This window comes from Myotis myotis, unplaced genomic scaffold (genome assembly GCF_014108235.1).
Source record: "Myotis myotis isolate mMyoMyo1 unplaced genomic scaffold, mMyoMyo1.p scaffold_m19_p_8, whole genome shotgun sequence".
NCBI classification, from domain to species: Eukaryota; Metazoa; Chordata; class Mammalia; order Chiroptera; family Vespertilionidae; genus Myotis; species Myotis myotis.
Genome location: NW_023416390.1, coordinates 69,873,031 through 69,881,763, shown reverse-complemented (window position 1 = coordinate 69,881,763; position 8,733 = coordinate 69,873,031). Strand labels below are relative to the sequence as shown.

At 34.9% G+C, this 8,733-nt stretch overlaps 1 protein-coding gene across 1 annotated transcript in view; it reads left to right on the top strand.

The window, feature by feature from the left end:
* Window positions 1-628: 628 nt before the first annotated feature.
* ARHGAP15 (Rho GTPase activating protein 15) overlaps window positions 629-8,733 on the top strand; it is a 666,367-nt gene continuing 658,262 nt past the window's right edge. The window contains exon 1 of the mRNA XM_036320866.1: window positions 629-758. The gene's annotated coding sequence lies outside the window, so the exon portion shown is untranslated. The remainder of the gene's footprint in view (window positions 759-8,733) is intronic.

The following is an 8,733-nucleotide window of genomic DNA, read 5'->3' as shown; positions in this document are numbered from 1 at the left end:
CTTCGGAAGCTGCCAGAGGGGACACACCAATGCGAGAGCCACAGCCAGAGCCAGTGCCACACCAGCATGTGCTAGAAGACTGCCCTCCTTCCCCCCAGATGGCAGGGCCGGGGCTGTGTTCTCTGAAGTTCTGATGCAACCTGTGCAACCCATGACCTTATTAACTGGAGCCCCTCTGTGGGCCCACCCATGGGTGAGACCGAGGCCCCGAGTCTGTGAACTGGGAGTGGCTTCTTGGCTTCTCAGTTAGTAGGCAGAGCTTCTGACAGCCTGGGAGAATGCTCAAGGCAGCCACGGGGAGTAAAGACTTAGGTTGGAAGCCCTTGCTAGGAGCCAGAGAAAGAGGAAGTTCCCTCAGTGCTGAGCAGCCGGCTCCTCCCCCTGCCAAAATTTTAACTGCACATTTTCCCCATTTAAATCAGAATTGGTGATACCTATACAAGTCTGTAGTGTTTGAAAATTGAAAATCACATCGAAAAATAGCGATATTGTTGACTATACAAGGCAATGTCTTCAAATCGAGTAATGATGCGATGTGTGTGGTTAACCGTAACTACGCAGGAAGTGGTTTTATTTAAAAGTTTTTGTGCTCACCCCCACCCCCTCCTTTTTTTTTTCTTCAGTTCTGAAATTAAACAGCATCCAACATAGGCCTACTCTTACGACATGTGACTTCACTGTTTTCCGTTTTTGCTGAAAGAGTCATTAACAGTAACAAGTTGATGGCAGTTTCAATAACAAGTCATCACGGAGAAAAGGTAAGTGAGTTTTAACTTTATGTTGAACATGAAATTTAAACTGGAAAACATTTGACAGATTATCCTAAGCTTTGGTGTGAACATACAAACATTTCTATAAAAAATGTGATGTTTCCGCCTGTGATTGAAACGTAAGTTTGTTTCCTTTGGTGCAGGCAAGAATATTCTTTTCATATTCGCAGCTGTCAAATTCTCAGCTTCTTTATTGAGATATTATACTCGGATCCTTTACTCAGATTTCATAGTAAAATATTAAAGACGAAATAAGGTATATTTTTAGTTTGAAAGTGCTTTTTAAAAATAATTACTAGAGAAAATGTGAAAGTTTGCATTTTTAACTGGTTTTATAAAAATATGTACTATTTGAGATCCAGCAAATGAAAGAAAAAAGGCATTTTAACAATAAGAAATAACATCTGGATTGCAATGTGAGAGATACTGTAAAGTGCTGTAATAAAGTTAGCACTAGAAACCCTTGAAAAGGTGTAGGTCATTAAATGAGTAGTTTATTAAATAGCTATTAAAAATCAGCAAAGTTTAAAATGCAAAAGAAAGCTCTGTACTGTGACATTTGGATGTATTTTTTTCTAAATTTTACTTAAGGTGTAAGTGAAATGAGTGCAAGTTTTATTTCATAAGCAAAACTGTATGTTTAAAGCAGAAGTCACAGCTGACTTCACCGAAGGTTACTTCTGGGGAAAGAGGCAAATTAGCGATATACTTTTGTTATTTATGTAATTATATAATTTTCCTTCCTTGAGATTTTCCAAAATAAAAACTCTAGTAATAAAAAGGTTTTCTTAATCATAAATTGACAAGAACTTTTATATTGACTTCTTGCTTTTAGAGAATGTCTGTGTGTGCTGTAACATATGTACAAAAAATATGAAAGTGTTGCTAATCTCAGAGACAAATACCTGAAATAAATCTGACTGTAGATTTTTGAAAGAATTTTAATAAAAGCCCCCGATATGATCCACTATTTTCTAATATTATTTTTATTGTGCTGTTGGATGGGGGAAGAGATGACCCCCACAACACCTATATTTTTGTGTTATTAAACATGGTCACAGGGTTGATAAGTGGCAACAATTTTCTTGTCTTCTATTGAAAGACATATATAAATGTGTGTTTTTTTATATGGTCAAGTTAGCAGGAAATTATTAGGCATACTAGTACACTCCATTTTAAGACCTCTTCAATTGTCAATACTGAAGCTTGCTACTTGTTAACTTAAAATGATCACAAAAAAAACAAATTAAGACTTGGTGTTCAATACATTTTTTATTGTTAGAATGTAAGAAGACTTTGGTAATATGAATTTGCTTTGATATACTGATTAGCTTTTTAATTTGTTGCATTACCTCACAATGGAAAACATTATTTAAATCTGCCTTCAATATTGTGGTTCTGACCCTCTGTATCTGTAGAAGCTGTGTAATTCAGATAGTTTGAGTTGATATGTTATTACTTTATTTCATTTTATTATAAAATAACATTGCATGAATAAACATATGTAATGCTTACACATTAGAACAAAATGAATATCCACATAAGCATTTGGTACTGAAAAAAAAAGGTCAGTATAGTTTTTTAGACTATGTAATATTTTAAAAACCAAATTCTCTGTAAAACAATGGTTTCTTGCAGAAACAATTAAAAATAAAAATAAAAACACTTCATGGGATATATGTAAAATTAAGAATTAATTAAACATAGCTTAGCATTCTAAAGCATAAAGAACAATAAGTAGTACTTATAGACATGTAAACTAAAATACACTCAGAATTGCGTGTAAAACAAGTAATGTATTATCTCTTGAATATACAGACCAAGTCTTAAGAAGCAATTCCAAATGAGTTACTGTAGGTTACTATACCTTTATACATTTTAAGTGAATAAATAAGAAATGAATTTTGGTGAAATAACAGCAATGCAGAGGATCTCATTTGGAGTGTTAGTTCAAAACTGATTTATTAAAAGAATATCATTCTTTTCCACTTGGGGCCAGCACTCAGCAATAATCAGAAAGGAAACATGCTTTCATTAATATTCCTTCTCTTCTTTTTTAAGGGTCTGTTCTGGAGTGGCCTACTCTATCCCTCATTTAGAATACCCCACACAGCCTTGGTACCCAAAGGGATAGGCCTCACTTTGCTCATGCCATCCCACTCCCATTGTCCTTAAAGATCTACTCATCCTATTTCTCAGCATTGAGAGCTTCTGATGAAAGTTGTCCATGCTCACAGAAAAAGGTCATAGCGTTTTGTTTCTCTATTTTTTAGCCAGGCCACTGTTCTTCCTCCAACTAGAATTCTACTAAGGTCTCCCAGCAGACAGGATCCACAAGAACAGCTAAATGTTGAGGAATTCCATGTCAAGTGAGGCAAATGGGAAGCTAGGTTTTATGGCAGAAGTGTGTTTTGTTACTCATTGGTCCTGCCGTGGTATTTGAGCACAGAATTCCTAAGACTGTCCTCTATAAAGGGTCCATCAAAGAGATGTTTCCGTTGCTCTAGGTATTCCAGAAAAGACATACATATTTCTTGTGGTAGATGAAAGTTACATGTATTATATCTTCAGATAGTTTTGGTATTTTCATAAACTTGGAAAATATTTAGCATAATCAATTGCTATATATATTTTTAAAAAATCATTTATCATCCTAAATTTAACCCTTTTAGTGACAGAAGCATAGATATAACAAAATAATTGTTATATAGCTGGACATTAAAATGTACTTGTGTCCTGCCTCTATTCCCAGTCAGGGCACATACCTGGGTTACGGGTTCCATCCCAGGTTGGGGAGCATAGAGAGGGCAACCAATCAATGTTTTTCTTTCACATCGATGTTCTCTCCCCCCCTACTTTCTCCCTCCCTCCCTCCTTCCCTTGCTTTCTCTAAGCATGCCCTAGAGTGAGGGCTAAAAATAAGTAAGTAAGTAAATAAATAAATAAATAAATAAATAAATAAATAAAATGTACTTATATTCTAAATTTCAGTTATAGTAGACTTTCATTTACAAAGGGTTGAAAAATGAGCTAAAATTAGCCAACATGATAGAGATAGGCAATGATTTATATAATTAAAATTTCCAAGGAGAGCAAAGTCAGGCATGGCTGTATCCAAGAGATCATACATAAATATCAGGATTCGTTCTTATGTTCTTTTTTTCTATCAGCAGTTTCTTGTAGAAACTCACACTTAAATGACAAGAAAGTTTTAAGTTTACATCCAATCCTTTCAACAAACTCTGTTGCAAATTAATGCCTTTCCTGTAACACAAGAAAGGTCTTGGATTGAGATCTATTTGGACTGAATTTTGTCACATGACCATAGCTGAGCAGGTATTTGACTCGGGCACAGACACCCTGAGTGACCATGAGTGACCAGGCCTAGGTCACCGGCCCACACATGCATCGAGGAGCCACCTGTACCTGCAACACATGTTCTCTTAGCTGAAAAGAGGAGCTTCCACACAACAGAAATGAAAATGCTTTCCCCAGAAGAAAGGTGATTTCATTACTTGTAGGGAAAAGCACAGAGCTCCCCAACACAGCCACATATATAGTCACATTTAAAAGCATTACTTACTTACATTGTCCAGACTCTATCATCAGAATGAAATACAGTATCAGTTTACAGGTAAGTTTGAATGACACAAGTGTTTCAATTAAACTGAAATTAAAATACTTTTAACCAGCTACTCCATGTATGAACCCCCTCCCCAGAATATTTGTCATCTAAAATTTATAATCTAGAATGATTACTATTTTAATAATTATGATGCAAATAAAAATTTCTACGTGCCATAAAAGATACAAAATATATTCTATCAGGGTTCAGAAATTCATCTAACATTTTTGTATTCTTGTTATGTCAGCCAAAAACTAGAGAATTTTGCAGATGTTGCTTCATTTGGTCATATCCTACCGGAAAATTCAGGACAGTTTTGGGGGAAACATTTGGAGTAGTTTTCAGACAAAGCTAGGACTTGGGAGATCAGAAACATTCCAAGTGACAGGAAGAGAATCTGTCAAGGCACAAAAACATGGAGGAATATCAGAAAATTTCTGAGGAAGGATTAGTTGTCTAGTTTTGTTGGCTAGAAGAATAGATAATGGTAGGAGGTAAGGCCAGAAACATAGTTTGAGATCCTAATAGAGTGGACTTGCTGAACAGATTATGACTAGGGATTGATTGTAAATAACAACAAGGTTGTTGAGCATGGAAAATACCTAATTGGATATGCACATTTTGCTTCTCAATGGGGTATTTAGCATCAGGATTTATTTGTTCCATATACCTCACTGTTGGTGACAAATGCGTCAGGGAAGTTTATGGCAATGGTTGCAGTCACTGGAGAGGTATTCCTCAGAAATCAGGCGCTAGCTCATCTCCCCAAATGCCCTGAGGTTCTTAAAAAGGCTGCAATCATCTTTTTTTTTTCTTTTCATTTTATGAAAGTCATTTTTATATGTAATTTTGTTTATTTTTAGTTTGAGAATAGGTGATAGATACAGTGAGGTCGTTCAAAATCAAAATAAAACAAATATAAAACTTTTAGAGAAAATTTTTCCCACATTCTAATTTTTATATACCACATTCATCCCCACCTTAACCAAACAGGCAACCACATTGTTTTTAAATCCTCATCTGAGGATATGTTTTCATTGAATTTAGAGAAAGAAGAAGGGAAAGGGGGAGAGAAACATCGATGTGAGAGAGAAATATTGATTGGCTGCCTCCTGCACAACCCCAACCATGAATTGAACCTGCAGCCTTTTGGCACACAGGATGATGCTCCAACCAACTGAGCCCCCCGGCTAGGGCGTCAACCACATTTTTAAACTCATGTCTTCCTTTATTATGTTTAAAGGTAACATACTGTGCATACTTTGCTTTTTTATTTAGTAATATCATGGATATATTTCCATACTAAAAATAAATACAAACCTATATAATCCTCTTATTTTTTACAGCTGTACAGTATTCCACTGCATGGATATATCACGCATAATTTCAGTCTCATTAAAAGTTTCACAGGCGTTTTCAATTTTTTGCTAATACATGAACGTTTTAATGTAATTGTGAACACTTGAAAATATATCTATGGAATGAATTTCCAGAAATACTATTTATTTAAAAACCAAGAGATAAAATAATTTTGATAGTGATTGCCAAACTCTTCTTCATGTTAGTTGTAACTTTTTGAACTTCCCCCAGCATGTAATGAGGATGCTGCTGGAAGCTCCTTAGCTTTCCCAACAGATTGTGTTGCCACACTTTTCAGGTTTTGCCAATCTGTACAAAACTGTATCTCAACAGTTTTATTTGATATTTCTGTTATGATGATTGGGGTTGAGCTTGATTTTAAAAGATTAAAGTTCTATTTGTCATTCTATCCTTTCTCAACTGTGTAATAAAGGATCAAAAGCATCAGTGAAGTTCAAGTCTTAGAATGAGATGTTAAAGGAAGTAAGGAATTGGGGTTAACATATGTAAAATACACTTTGTATAAAGCTTGAAATAGCAGTCGCCAATAAAATGGGATAAAATATAAATGTTTAAAGGAAGGAGAGGAGAAAAGGAATGCAAATAAATAAAATGAAGAAAAATATTCAGAAATGCAGCAAGGTCTCAGAGGATCCTCAGACAGCTGGATATAATCACTAGCTCAGGCAGATAAATTGACCTGGAACAGAAGGAAGAGCACCTGAACAAGTGTATATGCAGGTGAAGTGGATATAGATAAGATGAAATGAGGAGACAAAGTTGAAGGTATACATGCTTCATTTTTTTTCTCCTCCTCTGACATGGTAGGGAAGCTCATCTGATGAGAGGGAGTACTTACAAGATGCCAAAGAATAGGCAGAATAACTTATTTTAAAATATTGTTCTTGTCAATAACACAATAAGTACAATTGTGGATTTTAAAATTGATTTTTCTCTTTTCTGTGGCATCAGCCCAATTCAGTTCAACTCCGTAAATAATTTTGAGCAACTAAGTACACTATGTTGTGCTGGAAATTATCAGGGACACAAAGAATCAGTGTGCTCTTTAGCCATTGGAAACTTCGTAGTTTCACAAACATAGCAATTTAAATATAAATTTGTATGTATAAATACAATGCCATAGGAATAGTACAGAATATGTTATGTCAGAGTCCTAATGGTTTCGCTTTCCCAAGTCCAAAGGCTATTTATATGTCTTTATATTATCCACTAGAGGCCTGATGCACAAAATTCATGCAAGAGTAGGCCCTCCTTCCCCTGGCTGCCGGCACCGGCTTCCCTCTGGCACTTGGGACCCAGGCTTCCCTCAGTAGCCCCAGCTTTGTCTGGTCTAATTAGCATATTATGCTTTTATTGTTATAGATTATCTGAGCTGCATTTAATGCAAATGAACACTCATTGCCCCTTGAGCCTATCTGTTCATTTAACTTCTGGGATATTTCATTTTCCCAGTTTTTCTCCAAACTAACTGGATGTTCCTCCTCTGTTTCCTTCGCTCACTCTTTCTCATCATCCACCCCTCTAAATGTTGGAATGTCTTGCACTCAGTCTTCTGATTTCTACCTTTCCAATCCCAGCTCTTGTCTTCTGTTTATTCCTAGGTGATCTTACTTTGTTCCATGAGTTTAAATACTATCTATATTCCAATTATATCTCAACACCAAATCTTTTTCTTAGCACTGGAACTATAGGCAATTGCCTACTCATGGTCTCCAATGGAATCTCCCACAGAGATAACAAAATGAGGATATTTAAGACTAACCTCTTAACTACTCCCCATTTGTTCCTGACCCAGCCTGCTTCTTCCCTATTTCCATCCTTCTCATTTAATGGTACCAACATACATCTATCTTTTAAGGACAGTAAACTAAGAAGTACCCTCAATTCCACTATTTCTTCACACTCCTTACCCCAAACCATATCCAACTCATCAGTTATAAGCAGAGCCTGCAAAATATTGACCATTATTTTATTTAATGGCTCTTGAAAAGTTATATCTTTTTTTTCCTTGACAAATAGCTCTTTTAATTTTTTCTTAATTTTGTTTGTTTTTTGGTATTATGGCTTTTCCTCAAAAAATGTGCTAAATGAGTACAATAAGTGACATTTTGATGACATCATAATTTTAGATAAAGCTACACTTACAGTTTACTTTCTAGTGTCAAGTTAGAGAAAAATCATAAAAATATATGGATTAATGTTGATTTTCACGTTTTGAATGAACTCAAGAAGATTGAGAAGGTAGCAGCTTTCAGAACCTTTCAGTAAGGGTTTTTTTTTTGGCCCTAAAAGTGTTTCTCTGTGTTGTAATTTATTAAGTATGCTCTGAGAATAAGAAAACTCTAGTCTCACAATCATTGAAAATTTTGGTGAAGAAAATGATTCAGGAAAAAATGGGAAATTTGATAAATTTTTAAATATTATATTTTATGTACATTTTTTCAAATTGTTGATTTTTACATAAGCCCATTTGTATCTATTCATATGTTTGTATGTTTATAAATGCTAATTGTATATATTCAGCTCTTATTTAACAGATTTCTCTAAATGTCCTAATTAAATCACTTCTCATCACTTCTACCCCTGTTACTGTATAATTATCCTGATTTGTTTCCCTGCTTCTACTTTTCATATAACATTCATTCCTCAAGGAGTAACCAGAGTGGCCTTCTCAATACTTAAATTATACAACACTTCTACTAAACCATTTCAAACAGCTTTCCATTGTACATCAAATTCATTCAATCTTCTTTCATTATTTGCAAAGCCCTCTCTATCTCATTACTCTGTTTTTGTTTTCTTAAATAGTCTTTTGGATATGGGGAATTATATTTATTTTGTTACATTGCTTATTGGCTATCTTTACATAGACTAGGTGGTCTGTGAGAGTATTTATCTAGTCTATCATTTTACAACTGAATACCTAGAACCTAGAACAATGTTAGGCATCAAATATAA